The following is a 16,025-nucleotide window of genomic DNA, read 5'->3' on the forward strand; positions in this document are numbered from 1 at the left end:
GAAGAATACCTTAAACCTGGAGAGTTGAGACCCGTGGAATGGGTACCATGCAATATGACTTCAACGGGTCTTCATTTGCTCACCGAACCTCTCCAATCCTATCACTGCTGCGTTTATGCCCCTGTACACATGCTTGATTCTCTTTCGGAGACATAGCAATCCATAGGTTTGAACATACTTACTAGTCAGGTACATTCTTAGGCGTTTAATATGCGGTGTTGGGTCCATTTCGTTGAGCAAGGAGTAGCTCTTGTCTATTCCATATTTGGCTTAAGGAACTTTATCTGTGCTCATTTCAATCTCTGGTTTTATGCAGCACCCCAACTCACCTTTCCCGTTAAGCAAGCATAAGTTGGTTTTCTAAATTTGAGACCCTGTTCTGTTCTGTAATTCAGTTCCTGTGTAGCCAAGTTTCCATTCCGTGTATTACTGATATCTTATGATGTTTCTTTTTCTGTGTGACTTATTTCAGTTAGAATCATCATACCTGAATCCACTCATTGTGCTGCTAAGGGCCTGATGACATAGATTTCATTGCTGAGTGATATTGCTTTGTAAGTAAATACCACAACTTCTTTATCCATTTTTCACTTTCTGCGATGTTGAACTTGTACTGTAAACGAGGTTCTTGTAAACAGAGGCGTCCCAAACTTTGGGGTGGCTGTGTCTTTTTGATTTTAATTTTCCTAAGCTATAGGACCATAAGTGGCAGTGCCCTAGGCTCTGTTGCTTTGTTTTTTAGATGTTTCAGGAAACACCATACACTTCTCCCGAGTGTCTGTTGGCAATTTACATCCCGCCCATCAGCATAACAAGGCTCCCAGTTCTCCATGGCCTGTCCTGCCTTTCTGGATTTTACACTTTTTTCAGATGGCCCTTTTGACCGGGGGGAAGTGAGACTTCATTGTAGTGCAGATTTCCTTTGCAAGCTTGCTTGGTTGGCCAAAAAGGGCGTATGCGTTTTTTCCTGAATATATTCAGGAAAAAACGCATACGCCCTTTTTGGCCAAGTGCATCATTGTGGACGTTCTGCCTCTTTTCCTATGCTTTCAATGCAATTCCAGTCTACCTCCTGAAATCGGTTTCCTGCAATTCTGCCCCGCTTTCAAGTCCTCTTGGCAGCCTTACTTCAGTCTATTTTTGGACGATAGCTGTCATTTATAACTCTGCAGGCTTGTGAATTACAGTGCCCCTGAGCTCCTTTCTTCAACTCGCTTTCTTGTGAGCTGGCCGCAACACCGCAGGATGGCTTCAGGCCCTAATCTGGCTCCGGTACGGCACGCTGAGCCTTTGGTTATTTCCTCTTCCTGGTGGGAAATGAGAGTTAAATTTGCCCGTCCAGACACCTCCAGCTAGCCTCTCATTGGTTCTCGCTATTCCTGTTCAACTTCCTCAGAAATTGCAAACTGGGCCAAACAGGAGGTTAAAGGCGCTGACTCTCCAAGTGGGGAGAGTGTTAGTAAAGCGTCTGGAATGTTGCACCCGAGTACCAGGGGAGGAAAACTGAGACATATTTGAACACGTCTCCCGTTCACATGGTTGATCATACTTGGGTTCCACATGCATGTTTTAGCTGAAGGAAGAATACCTTAAACCTGGAGAGTTGAGACCCGTGTAATGGGTACCATGCAATATGACTTCAAAGGGTCTTCATTTGCTCACCGAACCTCTCCAATCCTATCACTGCTGCGTTTATGCCCCTGTACACATGCTTGATTCTCTTTTGGAGACATAGCAATCCATAGGTTTTACGATACTTACTAGTCAGGTACATTCTTAGGCGTTTAATATGCGGTGTTGAGTCCATTTCGTTGAGCAAGGAGTAGCTCTTGTCTATTCCATATTTGGCTTAAGGAACTTTATCTGTGCTCATTTCAATCTCTGGTTTTATGCAGCACCCCACCTCACCTTTACCCTTAAGCAAGCATAAGTTGGTTTTCTAAATTTGAGACCCTGTTCTGTTCTGTAATTCAGTTCCTGTGTAGCCAAGTTTACATTCCGTGTATTACTGATATCTTATGATGTTTCTTTTTCTGTGTGACTTATTTCAGTTAGAATCATCATACCTGAATCCACTCATTGTTCTGCTAAGGGCCTGATGACACAGATTTCATTGCTGAGTGATATTGCTTTGTAAGTAAATACCACAACTTCTTTATCCATTTTTCACTTTCTGCGATGTTGAACTTGTACTGTAAACGAGGTTCTTGTAAACAGAGCCGTTCCAAACTTTGGGGTGGCTGTGTCTTTTTGATTTTAATTTCCCTAAGCTATAGGACCATAAGTGGAAGTGCCCTAGGTTCTGTTGCTTTGTTTTTTTGATGTTTCAGGAAACACCATACACTTCTCCCGAGTGGTTGTTGGCATTTTACATCCCGCCCATCAGCATAACAAGGCTCCCAGTTCTCCATGGCCTGTCCTGCCTTTCTGGATTTTACACTTTTTTCAGATGGCCCTTTTGACCGGGGGGAAGTGAGACTTCATTGTAATGCAGATTTCCTTTGCAAGCTTGCTTGGTTTGCCAAAAAGGGCGTATGCGTTTTTTCCTGAATATATTCAGGAAAAAACGCATACGCCCTTTTTGGCCAAGTGCATCATTGTGGACGTTCTGCCTCTTTTCCTATGCTTTCAATGCAATTCCAGTCTACCTCCTGAAATCGGTTTCCTGCAATTCTGCCCCGCTTTCAAGTCCTCTTGGCAGCCTTACTTCAGTCTATTTTTGGACGATAGCTGTCATTTATAACTCTGCAGGTTTGTGAATTACAGTGCCCCTGAGCTCCTTTCTTCAACTCGCTTTCTTGTGACCTGGCCGCAACACCGCAGGATGGCTTCAGGCCCTAATCTGGTTCCGGCCCGGCATGCTGAGCCTTTGGTTAATTCCTCTTCCTGGTGGGTAATTAGAGTTAAATTTGCCCGTCCAGACACCTCCAGCTAGCCTCTCATTGGTTCTCGCTATTCCTGTTCATCTTCCGCAGAAATTGCAAACTGGGCCAAACAGGAGGTTAAAGGCGCTGACTCTCCAAGTGGGGAGACTGTTAGTAAAGCGTCTGGAATGTTGCACCCGAGTACCAGGGAAGGAAAACTGAGACATATTTGAACACGTCTCCCGTTCACATGGTTGATCATACTTGGGTTCCACATGCATGTTTTAGCTGAAGGAAGAATACCTTAAACCTGGAGAGTTGAGACCCGTGTAATGGGTACCATGCAATATGACTTCAAAGGGTCTTCATTTGCTCACCGAACCTCTCCAATCCTATCACTGCTGCGTTTATGCCCCTGTACACATGCTTGATTCTCTTTTGGAGACATAGCAATCCATAGGTTTTACGATACTTACTAGTCAGGTACATTCTTAGGCGTTTAATATGCGGTGTTGAGTCCATTTCGTTGAGCAAGGAGTAGCTCTTGTCTATTCCATATTTGACTTAAGGAACTTTATCTGTGCTCATTTCAATCTCTGGTTTTATGCAGCACCCCACCTCGCCTTTACCCTTAAGCAAGCATAAGTTGGTTTTCTAAATTTGAGACCCTGTTCTGTTCTGTAATTCAGTTCCTGTGTAGCCAAGTTTCCATTCCGTGTATTACTGATATCTTATGATGTTTCTTTTTCTGTGTGACTTATTTCAGTTAGAATCATCATACCTGAATCCACTCATTGTGCTGCTAAGGGCCTGATGACACAGATTTCATTGCTGAGTGATATTGCTTTGTAAGTAAATACCACAACTTCTTTATCCATTTTTCACTTTCTGCGATGTTGAACTTGTACTGTAAACGAGGTTCTTGTAAACAGAGCCATTCCAAACTTTGGGGTGGCTGTGTCTTTTTGATTTTAATTTCCCTAAGCTATAGGACCATAAGTGGAAGTGCCCTAGGTTCTGTTGCTTTGTTTTTTAGATGTTTCAGGAAACACCATACACTTCTCCCGAGTGGTAGTTGGCAATTTACATCCCGCCCATCAGCATAACAAGGCTCCCAGTTCTCCATGGCCTGTCCTGCCTTTCTGGATTTTACACTTTATTCAGATGGCCCTTTTGACCGGGGGGAAGTGAGACTTCATTGTAGTGCAGATTTCCTTTGCAAGCTTGCTTGGTTGGCCAAAAAGGGCGTATGCGTTTTTTCCTGAATATATTCAGGAAAAAACGCATACGCCCTTTTTGGCCAAGTACATCATTGTGGACGTTCTGCCTCTTTTCCTATGCTTTCAATGCAATTCCAGTCTACCTCCTGAAATCGGTTTCCTGCAATTCTGCCCCGCTTTCAAGTCCTCTTGGCAGCCTTACTTCAGTCTATTTTTGGACGATAGCTGTCATTTATAACTCTGCAGGTTTGTGAATTACAGTGCCCCTGAGCTCCTTTCTTCAACTCGCTTTCTTGTGAGCTGGCCGCAACACCGCAGGATGGCTTCAGGCCCTAATCTGGCTCCGGTACGGCACGCTGACCCGTTGGTTATTTCCTCTTCCTGGTGGGAAATGAGAGTTAAATTTGCCCGTCCAGACACCTCCAGCTAGTCTCTCATTGGTTCTCGCTATTCCTGTTCATCTTCCGCAGAAATTGCAAACTGGGCCAAACAGGAGGTTAAAGGCGCTGACTCTCCAAGTGGGGAGAGTGTTAGTAAAGCGTCTGGAATGTTGCACCCGAGTACCAGGGGAGGAAAACTGAGACATATTTGAACACGTCTCCCATTCACATGGTTGATCATACTTGGGTTCCACATGCATGTTTTAGCTGAAGGAAGAATACCTTAAACCTGGAGAGTTGAGACCCGTGGAATGGGTACCATGCAATATGACTTCAAAGGGTCTTCATTTGCTCACCGAACCTCTCCAATCCTATCACTGCTGCGTTTATGCCCCTGTACACATGCTTGATTCTCTTTTGGAGACATAGCAATCCATAGGTTTTACGATACTTACTAGTCAGGTACATTGTTAGGCGTTTAATATGCGGTGTTGAGTCCATTTCGTTGAGCAAGGAGTAGCTCTTGTCTATTCCATATTTGACTTAAGGAACTTTATCTGTGCTCATTTCAATCTCTGGTTTTATGCAGCACCCCAACTCACCTTTACCCTTAAGCAAGCATAAGTTGGTTTTCTAAATTTGAGACCCTGTTCTGTTCTGTAATTCAGTTCCTGTGTAGCCAAGTTTACATTCCGTGTATTACTGATATCTTATGATGTTTCTTTTTCTGTGTGACTTATTTCAGTTAGAATCATCATACCTGAATCCACTCATTGTGATGCTAAGGGCCTGATGACATAGATTTCATTGCTGAGTGATATTGCTTTGTAAGTAAATACCACAACTTCTTTATCCATTTTTCACTTTCTGCGATGTTGAACTTGTACTGTAAACGAGGTTCTTGTAAACAGAGCCGTTCCAAACTTTGGGGTGGCTGTGTCTTTTTGATTTTAATTTCCCTAAGCTATAGGACCATAAGTGGAAGTGCCCTAGGCTCTGTTGCTTTGTTTTTTAGATGTTTCAGGAGACACCATACAGTTCTCCCAAGTGTCTGTTGGCAATTTACATCCCGCCCATCAGCATAACAAGGCTCCCAGTTCTCAATGGCCTGTTGCGTTTCTGGATTTTACACTTTTTTCAGATGGCCCTTTTGACCGGGGGGAAGTGAGACTTCATTGTAGTGCAGATTTCCTTTGCAAGCTTGCTTGGTTGGCCAAAAAGGGCGTATGGGTTTTTTCCTGATTATATTCAGGAAAAAACGCATACGCACTTTTTGGCCAAGTGCATCATTGTGGACGTTCTGCCTCTTTTCCTATGCTTTCAATGCAATTCCAGTCTACCTCCTGAAATCGGTTTCCTGCAATTCTGCCCCGCTTTCAAGTCCTCTTGGCAGCCTTACTTCAGTCTATTTTTGGACGATAGCTGTCATTTATAACTCTGCAGGTTTGTGAATTACAGTGCCCCTGAGCTCCTTTCTTCAACTCGCTTTCTTGTGACCTGGCCGCAACACCGCAGGATGGCTTCAGGCCCTAATCTGGTTCCGGCACGGCATGCTGAGCCTTTGGTTAATTCCTCTTCCTGGTGGGAAATGAGAGTTAAATTTGCCCATCCAGACACCTCCAGCTAGCCTCTAATTGGTTCTCGCTATTCCTGTTCATCTTCCGCAGAAATTGCAAACTGGGCCAAACAGGAGGTTAAAGGGACTGACTCTCCAAGTGGGGAGAGTGTTAGTAAAGCGTCTGGAATGTTGCACCCGAGTACCAGGGGAGGAAAACTGAGACATATTTGAACACGTCTCCCGATCAAATGGTTGATCACACTCTAGGTTCCACATGCATGTTTTAGCTGAAGGAAGAATACCTTAAACCTGGGTAGTTGAAACCTGTGGAATGGGTACCATGCAATATGACTTCAAAGGGTCTTCATTTGCTCACCGAACCTCTCCAATCCTAGCACTGCTGCGTTTATGCCCCTGTACACATGCTTGATTCTCTTTCGGAGACATAGCAATCCATAGGTTTTAAGATACTTACTAGTCAGGTACATTCTTAGGCTTTTAATATGGGGTGTTGAGTCCATTTCGTTGAGCAAGGAGTAGCTCTTGTCTATTCCATATTTCGCTTAAGGAACTTTATCTGTGCTCATTTCAATCTCTGGTTTTATGCAGCAACCCAACTCACCTTTCCCCTTAAGCAAGCATAGTTGGTTTTCTAAATTTGTGACCCTGTTCTGTTTTGGAATTCAGTTCCTGTGTAGCCAAGTTTACATTTCGTGTATTAGTGATATCTTATGATGTTTCTTTTTCTGTGTGACTTATTTCAGTTAGAATCATCGTACCTGAATCCACTCGTTATGCTGCTACGGGCCTGATGACATAGATTTCATTGCTGAGTGATACTGCATTGTACGTAAGTACCACAAGTTCTTTATCCATTTTTCACTTTCTGCGATGTTGAACTTGTACTGTAAACGAGGTTCTTGTAAACAGAGCCGTTCCAAACTTTGGGGTGGCTGTGTCTTTTTGATTTTAATTTCCCTAAGCTATAGGACCATAAGTGGAAGTGCCCTAGGCTCTGTTGCTTTGTTTTTTAGATGTTTCAGGAAACACCATACACTTCTCCCGAGTGGTTGTTGGCAATTGACATCCCGCCCATCAGCATAACAAGGCTCCCAGTTCTCCATGGCCTGTCCTGCCTTTCTGGATTTTACACTTTTTTCAGATGGCCCTTTTGACCGGGGGGAAGTGAGACTTCATTGTAGTGCAGATTTCCTTTGCAAGCTTGCTTGGTTGGCCAAAAAGGGCGTATGCGTTTTTTCCTGAATATATTCAGGAAAAAACGCATACGCCCTTTTTGGCCAAGTGCATCATTGTGGACGTTCTGCCTCTTTTCCTATGCTTTCAATGCAATTCCAGTCTACCTCCTGCAATCGGTTTCCTGCAATTCTGCCCCGCTTTCAAGTCCTCTTGGCAGCCTTACTTCAGTCTATTTTTGGACGATAGCTGTCATTTATAACTCTGCAGGTTTGTGAATTACAGTGCCCCTGAGCTCCTTTCTTCAACTCGCTTTCTTTTGAGCTGTCCGCAACACCGCAGGATGGCTTCAGGCCCTAATCTGGTTCCGGCCCGGCATGCTGAGCCTTTGGTTATTTCCTCTTCCTGGTGGGAAATGAGAGTTAAATTTGCCCGTCCAGACACCTCCAGCTAGCCTCTCATTGGTTCTCGCTATTCCTGTTCATCTTCCGCAGAAATTGCAAACTGGACCAAACAGGAGGTTAAAGGCGCTGACTCTCCAAGTGGGGAGACTGTTAGTAAAGCGTCTGGAATGTTGCACCCGAGTACCAGGGGAGGAAAACTGAGACATATTTGAACACGTCTCCCGTTCACATGGTTGATCATACTTGGGTTCCACATGCATGTTTTAGCTGAAGGAAGAATACCTTAAACCTGGAGAGTTGAGACCCGTGTAATGGGTACCATGCAATATGACTTCAAAGGGTCTTCATTTGCTCACCGAACCTCTCCAATCCTATCACTGCTGCGTTTATGCCCCTGTACACATGCTTGATTCTCTTTTGGAGACATAGCAATCCATAGGTTTTACGATACTTACTAGTCAGGTACATTCTTAGGCGTTTAATATGCGGTGTTGAGTCCATTTCGTTGAGCAAGGAGTAGCTCTTGTCTATTCCATATTTGGCTTAAGGAACTTTATCTGTGCTCATTTCAATCTCTGGTTTTATGCAGCACCCCAACTCACCTTTACCCTTAAGCAAGCATAAGTTGGTTTTCTAAATTTGAGACCCTGTTCTGTTCTGTAATTCCGTTCCTGTGTAGCCAAGTTTACATTCCGTGTATTACTGATATCTTATGATGTTTCTTTTTCTGTGTGACTTATTTCAGTTAGAATCATCATACCTGAATCCACTCATTGTTCTGCTAAGGGCCTGATGACATAGATTTCATTGCTGAGTGATATTGCTTTGTAAGTAAATACCACAACTTCTTTATCCATTTTTCACTTTCTGCGATGTTGAACTTGTACTGTAAACGAGGTTCTTGTAAACAGAGGCGTCCCAAACTTTGGGGTGGCTGTGTCTTTTTGATTTTAATTTCCCTAAGCTATAGGACCATAAGTGGAAGTGCCCTAGGCTCTGTTGCTTTGTTTTTTAGATGTTTCAGGAAACACCATACACTTCTCCCGAGTGGTTGTTGGCAATTGACATCCCGCCCATCAGCATAACAAGGCTCCCAGTTCTCCATGGCCTGTCCTGCCTTTCTGGATTTTACACTTTTTTCAGATGGCCCTTTTGACCGGGGGGAAGTGAGACTTCATTGTAGTGCAGATTTCCTTTGCAAGCTTGCTTGGTTGGCCAAAAAGGGCGTATGCGTTTTTTCCTGAATATATTCAGGAAAAAACGCATACGCCCTTTTTGGCCAAGTGCATCATTGTGGACGTTCTGCCTCTTTTCCTATGCTTTCAATGCAATTCCAGTCTACCTCCTGCAATCGGTTTCCTGCAATTCTGCCCCGCTTTCAAGTCCTCTTGGCAGCCTTACTTCAGTCTATTTTTGGACGATAGCTGTCATTTATAACTCTGCAGGTTTGTGAATTACAGTGCCCCTGAGCTCCTTTCTTCAACTCGCTTTCTTTTGAGCTGTCCGCAACACCGCAGGATGGCTTCAGGCCCTAATCTGGTTCCGGCCCGGCATGCTGAGCCTTTGGTTATTTCCTCTTCCTGGTGGGAAATGAGAGTTAAATTTGCCCGTCCAGACACCTCCAGCTAGCCTCTCATTGGTTCTCGCTATTCCTGTTCATCTTCCGCAGAAATTGCAAACTGGACCAAACAGGAGGTTAAAGGCGCTGACTCTCCAAGTGGGGAGACTGTTAGTAAAGCGTCTGGAATGTTGCACCCGAGTACCAGGGGAGGAAAACTGAGACATATTTGAACACGTCTCCCGTTCACATGGTTGATCATACTTGGGTTCCACATGCATGTTTTAGCTGAAGGAAGAATACCTTAAACCTGGAGAGTTGAGACCCGTGTAATGGGTACCATGCAATATGACTTCAAAGGGTCTTCATTTGCTCACCGAACCTCTCCAATCCTATCACTGCTGCGTTTATGCCCCTGTACACATGCTTGATTCTCTTTTGGAGACATAGCAATCCATAGGTTTTACGATACTTACTAGTCAGGTACATTCTTAGGCGTTTAATATGCGGTGTTGAGTCCATTTCGTTGAGCAAGGAGTAGCTCTTGTCTATTCCATATTTGGCTTAAGGAACTTTATCTGTGCTCATTTCAATCTCTGGTTTTATGCAGCACCCCAACTCACCTTTACCCTTAAGCAAGCATAAGTTGGTTTTCTAAATTTGAGACCCTGTTCTGTTCTGTAATTCCGTTCCTGTGTAGCCAAGTTTACATTCCGTGTATTACTGATATCTTATGATGTTTCTTTTTCTGTGTGACTTATTTCAGTTAGAATCATCATACCTGAATCCACTCATTGTTCTGCTAAGGGCCTGATGACATAGATTTCATTGCTGAGTGATATTGCTTTGTAAGTAAATACCACAACTTCTTTATCCATTTTTCACTTTCTGCGATGTTGAACTTGTACTGTAAACGAGGTTCTTGTAAACAGAGGCGTCCCAAACTTTGGGGTGGCTGTGTCTTTTTGATTTTAATTTCCCTAAGCTATAGGACCATAAGTGGCAGTGCCCTAGGCTCTGTTGCTTTGTGTTTTAGATGTTTCAGGAAACACCATACACTTCTCCCGAGTGTCTGTTGGCAATTTACATCCCGCCCATCAGCATAACAAGGCTCCCAGTTCTCCATGGCCTGTCCTGCCTTTCTGGATTTTACCCTTTTTTCAGATGGCCCTTTTGACCGGGGGGAAGTGAGACTTCATTGTAGTGCAGATTTCCTTTGCAAGCTTGCTTGGTTGGCCAAAAAGGGCGTATGCGTTTTTTCCTGAATATATTCAGGAAAAAACGCATACGCCCTTTTTGGCCAAGTGCATCATTGTGGACGTTCTGCCTCTTTTCCTATGCTTTCAATGCAATTTCAGTCTACCTCCTGAAATCGGTTTCCTGCAATTCTGCCCCGCTTTCAAGTCCTCTTGGCAGCCTTATTTCAGTCTATTTTTGGACGATAGCTGTCATTTATAACTCTGCAGGTTTGTGAATTACAGTGCCCCTGAGCTCCTTTCTTCAACTCGCTTTCTTGTGACCTGGCCGCAACACCGCAGGATGGCTTCAGGCCCTAATCTGGTTCTGGCACGGCACGCTGAGCCTTTGGTTATTTCCTCCTCCTGGTGGGAAATGAGAGTTAAATTTGCCCGTCCAGACACCTCCAGCTAGCCTCCCATTGGTTCTCGCTATTCCTGTTCATCTTCCGCAGAAATTGCAAACTGGGCCAAACAGGAGGTTAAAGGCGTTGACTCTCCAAGTGGGGAGAGTGTTAGTAAAGCGTCTGGAATGTTGCACCCGAGTACCAGGGGAGGAAAACTGAGACATATTTGAACACGTCTCCCGATCACATGGTTGATCATACTCTGGGTTCCACATGCATGTTTTAGCTGAAGGAAGAATACCTAAAACCTGGGTAGTTGAAACCCGTGGAATGGGTACCATGCAATATGACTTCAAAGGGTCTTCATTTGCTCACCGAACCTCTCCAATCCTATCACTGCTGCGTTTATGCCCCTGTACACATGGTTGATTCTCTTTCGGAGACATAGCAATCCATAGGTTTTAAGATACTTACTAGTCAGGTACATTCTTAGGCGTTTAATATGCGGTGTTGAGTCCATTTCATTGAGCAAGGAGTAGCTCTTGTCTATTCCATATTTGGCTTAAGGAACTTTATCTGTGCTCATTTCAATCTCTGGTTTTATGCAGCAACCCAACTCACCTTTCCCCTTAAGCAAGCATAAGTTGGTTTTCTAAATTTGAGACCCTGTTCTGTTTTGGAATTCAGTTCCTGTGTAGCCAAGTTTACATTCCGTGTATTACTGATATCTTATGATGTTTCTTTTTCTGTGTGACTTATTTCAGTTAGAATCATCGTACCTGAATCTACTCATTATGCTGCTACGGGCCTGATGACATAGATTTCATTGCTGAGTGATACTGCATTGTACGTAAGTACCACAAGTTCTTTATCCATTTTTCACTTTCTGCGATGTTGAACTTGTACTGTAAACGAGGTTCTTGTAAACAGAGCCGTTCCAAACTTTGGGGTGGCTGTGTCTTTTTGATTTTAATTTCCCTAAGCTATAGGACCATAAGTGGAAGTGCCCTAGGCTCTGTTGCTTTGTTTTTTAGATGTTTCAGGAAACACCATACACTTCTCCCGAGTGTCTGTTGGCAATTTACATCCCGCCCATCAGCATAACAAGGCTCCCAGTTCTCAATGGCCTGTTGCCTTTCTGGATTTTACACTTTTTTCAGATGGCCCTTTTGACCGGGGGGAAGTGAGACTTCATTGTAGTGCAGATTTCCTTTGCAAGCTTGCTTGGTTGGCCAAAAAGCGCGTATGCGTTTTTTCCTGATTATATTCAGGAAAAAACGCATACGCCCTTTTTGGCCAAGTGCATCATTGTGGACGTTCTGCCTCTTTTCCTATGCTTTCAATGCAATTCCAGTCTACCTCCTGAAATCGGTTTCCTGCAATTCTGCCCCGCTTTCAAGTCCTCTTGGCAGCCTTACTTCAGTCTATTTTTGGACGATAGCTGTCATTTATAACTCTGCAGGTTTGTGAATTACAGTGCCCCTGAGCTCCTTTCTTCAACTCGTTTTCTTGTGACCTGGCCGCAACACCGCAGGATGGCTTCAGGCCCTAATCTGGTTCCGGCCCGGCATGCTGAGCCTTTGGTTAATTCCTCTTCCTGGTGGGAAATGAGAGTTAAATTTGCCCGTCCAGACACCTCCAGCTAGCCTCTCATTGGTTCTCGCTATTCCTGTTCATCTTCCGCAGAAATTGCAAACTGGGCCAAACAGGAGGTTAAAGGGACTGACTCTCCAAGTGGGGAGAGTGTTAGTAAAGAGTCTGGAATGTTGCACCCGAGTACCAGGGGAGGAAAACAGAGACATATTTGAACACGTCTCCCGATCACATGGTTGATCATACTCTAGGTTCCACATGCATGTTTTAGCTGAAGGAAGAATACCTAAAACCTGCGTAGTTGAAACCCGTGGAATGGGTACCATGCAATATGACTTCAAAGGGTCTTCATTTGCTCACCGAACCTCTCCAATCCTATCACTGCTGCGTTTATGCCCCTGTACACATGCTTGATTCTCTTTCGGAGACATAGCAATCCATAGGTTTTAAGATACTTACTAGTCAGGTACATTCTTAGGCGTTTAATATGGGGTGTTGAGTCCATTTCGTTGAGCAAGGAGTAGCTCTTGTCTATTCCATATTTGGCTTAAGGAACTTCATCTGTGCTCATTTCAATCTCTGGTTTTATGCAGCACCCCAACTCACCTTTACCCTTAAGCAAGAATAAGTTGGTTTTCTAAATTTGAGACCCTGTTCTGTTCTGTAATTCAGTTCCTGTGTAGCCAAGTTTACATTCCGTGTATTACTGATATCTTATGATGTTTCTTTTTCTGTGTGACTTATTTCAGTTAAAATCATCATACCTGAATCCACTCATTGTGCTGCTAAGGGCCTGATGACACAGATTTCATTGCTGAGTGATATTGCTTTGTAAGTAAATACCACAACTTCTTTATCCATTTTTCACTTTCTGCGATGTTGAACTTGTACTGTAAACGAGGTTCTTGTAAACAGAGCCATTCCAAACTTTGGGGTGGCTGTGTCTTTTTGATTTTAATTTCCCTAAGCTATAGGACCATAAGTGGAAGTGCCCTAGGCTCTGTTGCTTTGTTTTTTAGATGTTTCAGGAGACACCATACAGTTCTCCCGAGTGTCTGTTGGCAATTTACATCCCGCCCATCAGCATAACAAGGCTCCCAGTTCTCCATGGCCTGTCCTGACTTTCTGGATTTTACACTTTTTTCAGATGGCCCTTTTGACCGGGGGGAAGTGAGACTTCATTGTAGTGCAGATTTCCTTTGCAAGCTTGCTTGGTTGGCCAAAAAGGGCGTATGCGTTTTTTCCTGAATATATTCAGGAAAAAACGCATACGCCCTTTTTGGCCAAGTGCATCATTGTGGACGTTCTGCCTCTTTTCCTATGCTTTCAATGCAATTCCAGTCTACCTCCTGCAATCGGTTTCCTGCAATTCTGCCCCGCTTTCAAGTCCTCTTGGCAGCCTTACTTCAGTCTATTTTTGGACGATAGCTGTCATTTATAACTCTGCAGGTTTGTGAATTACAGTGCCCCTGAGCTCCTTTCTTCAACTCGCTTTCTTTTGAGCTGGCCGCAACACCGCAGGATGGCTTCAGGCCCTAATCTGGTTCCGGTACGGCACGCTGAGCCTTTGGTTATTTCCTCTTCCTGGTGGGAAATGAGAGTCAAATTTGCCCGTCCAGACACCTCCAGCTAGCCTCTCATTGGTTCTCGCTATTCCTGTTCATCTTCCGCAGAAATTGCAAACTGGGCCAAACAGGAGGTTAAAGGCGCTGACTCTCCAAGTGGGGAGACTGTTAGTAAAGCGTCTGGAATGTTGCACCCGAGTACCAGGGGAGCAAAACTGAGACATATTTGAACACGTCTCCCGTTCACATGGTTGATCATACTTGGGTTCCACATGCATGTTTTAGCTGAAGGAAGAATACCTTAAACCTGGAGAGTTTAGACCCGTGTAATGGGTACCATGCAATATGACTTCAAAGGGTCTTCATTTGCTCACCGAACCTCTCCAATCCTATCACTGCTGCGTTTATGCCCCTGTACACATGCTTGATTCTCTTTTGGAGACATAGCAATCCATAGGTTTTACGATACTTACTAGTCAGGTACATTCTTAGGCGTTTAATATGCGGTGTTGAGTCCATTTCGTTGAGCAAGGAGTAGCTCTTGTCTATTCCATATTTGGCTTAAGGAACTTTATCTGTGCTCATTTCAATCTCTGGTTTTATGCAGCACCCCAACTCACCTTTACCCTTAAGCAAGCATAAGTTGGTTTTCTAAATTTGAGACCCTGTTCTGTTCTGTAATTCAGTTCCTGTGTAGCCAAGTTTACATTCCGTGTATTACTGATATCTTATGATGTTTCTTTTTCTGTGTGACTTATTTCAGTTAGAATCATCATACCTGAATCCACTCATTGTTCTGCTAAGGGCCTGATGACATAGATTTCATTGCTGAGTGATATTGCTTTGTAAGTAAATACCACAACTTCTTTATCCATTTTTCACTTTCTGCGATGTTGAACTTGTACTGTAAACGAGGTTCTTGTAAACAGAGGCGTCCCAAACTTTGGGGTGGCTGTGTCTTTTTGATTTTAATTTCCCTAAGCTATAGGACCATAAGTGGCAGTGCCCTAGGCTCTGTTGCTTTGTGTTTTAGATGTTTCAGGAAACACCATACACTTCTCCCCAGTGTCTGTTGGCAATTTACATCCCGCCCATCAGCATAACAAGGCTCCCAGTTCTCCATGGCCTGTCCTGCCTTTCTGGATTTTACACTTTTTTCAGATGGCCCTTTTGACCGGGGGGAAGTGAGACTTCATTGTAGTGCAGATTTCCTTTGCAAGCTTGCTTGGTTGGCCAAAAAGGGCGTATGCGTTTTTTCCTGAATATATTCAGGAAAAAACGCATACGCCCTTTTTGGCCAAGTGCATCATTGTGGACGTTCTGCCTCTTTTCCTATGCTTTCAATGCAATTCCAGTCTACCTCCTGAAATCGGTTTCCTGCAATTCTGCCCCGCTTTCAAGTCCTCTTGGCAGCCTTACTTCAGTCTATTTTTGGACGATAGCTGTCATTTATAACTCTGCAGGTTTGTGAATTACAGTGCCCCTGAGCTCCTTTCTTCAACTCGCTTTCTTTTGAGCTGGCCGCAACCCCGCAGGATGGCTTCAGGCCCTAATCTTTTTCCGGCCCGGCATGCTGAGCCTTTGGTTAATTCCTCTTCCTGGTGGGTAATTAGAGTTAAATTTGCCCGTCCAGACAGCTGCAGCTAGCCTCTCATTGGTTCTCCCTATTCCTGTACATCTTCCGCTGAAATTGCAAACTGGGCCAAACAGGAGGTTAAAGGGACTGACTCTCCAAGTCGGGAGAGTGTTAGTAAAGCGTCTGGAATGTTGCACCCGAGTACCAGGGGAGGAAAACTGAGACATATTTGAACACGTCTCCCGTTCACATGGTTGATCATACTCTGGGTTCCACATGCATGTTTTAGCTGAAGGATGAATACCTTAAACCTGGAGAGTTGAGACCCGTGGAATGGGTACCATGCAATATGACTTCAAAGGGTCTTCATTTGCTCACCGAACCTCTCCAATCCTATCACTGCTGCGTTTATTCCCCTGTACACACGCTTGATTTTCTTTTGGAGACATAGCAATCCATAGGTTTTAAGATACTTACTAGTCAGGTACATTCTTAGGCGTTTAATATGGGGTGTTGAGTCCATTTCGTTGA

The 16,025-nt window shown here is 44.1% G+C and overlaps 1 long non-coding RNA gene across 38 annotated transcripts in view; it reads left to right on the top strand.

Annotated features, from left to right (window-relative positions):
- LOC307181352 overlaps window positions 1–16,025 on the top strand; it is a 1,649,813-nt gene that overhangs the window by 226,820 nt on the left and 1,406,968 nt on the right. Inside the window, exon 5 of one of the 38 annotated variants that reach the window (XR_013826483.1) lies at window positions 8,370–8,388. The exons of 35 other annotated variants lie outside the window; for them this stretch is intronic. This is a non-coding gene — a long non-coding RNA (uncharacterized lncRNA). Of the gene's footprint in view, window positions 1–5,213; window positions 5,233–6,790; window positions 6,810–8,369; window positions 8,389–16,025 lie in introns of those variants that run through there. 2 more of the 38 variants (XR_013826484.1, XR_013826485.1) reach the window with 2 other exon arrangements.

The sequence above is a fragment of the Stenella coeruleoalba genome (assembly GCF_951394435.1).
Source record: "Stenella coeruleoalba genome assembly, contig: scaffold_48, whole genome shotgun sequence".
NCBI classification, from domain to species: Eukaryota; Metazoa; Chordata; class Mammalia; order Artiodactyla; family Delphinidae; genus Stenella; species Stenella coeruleoalba.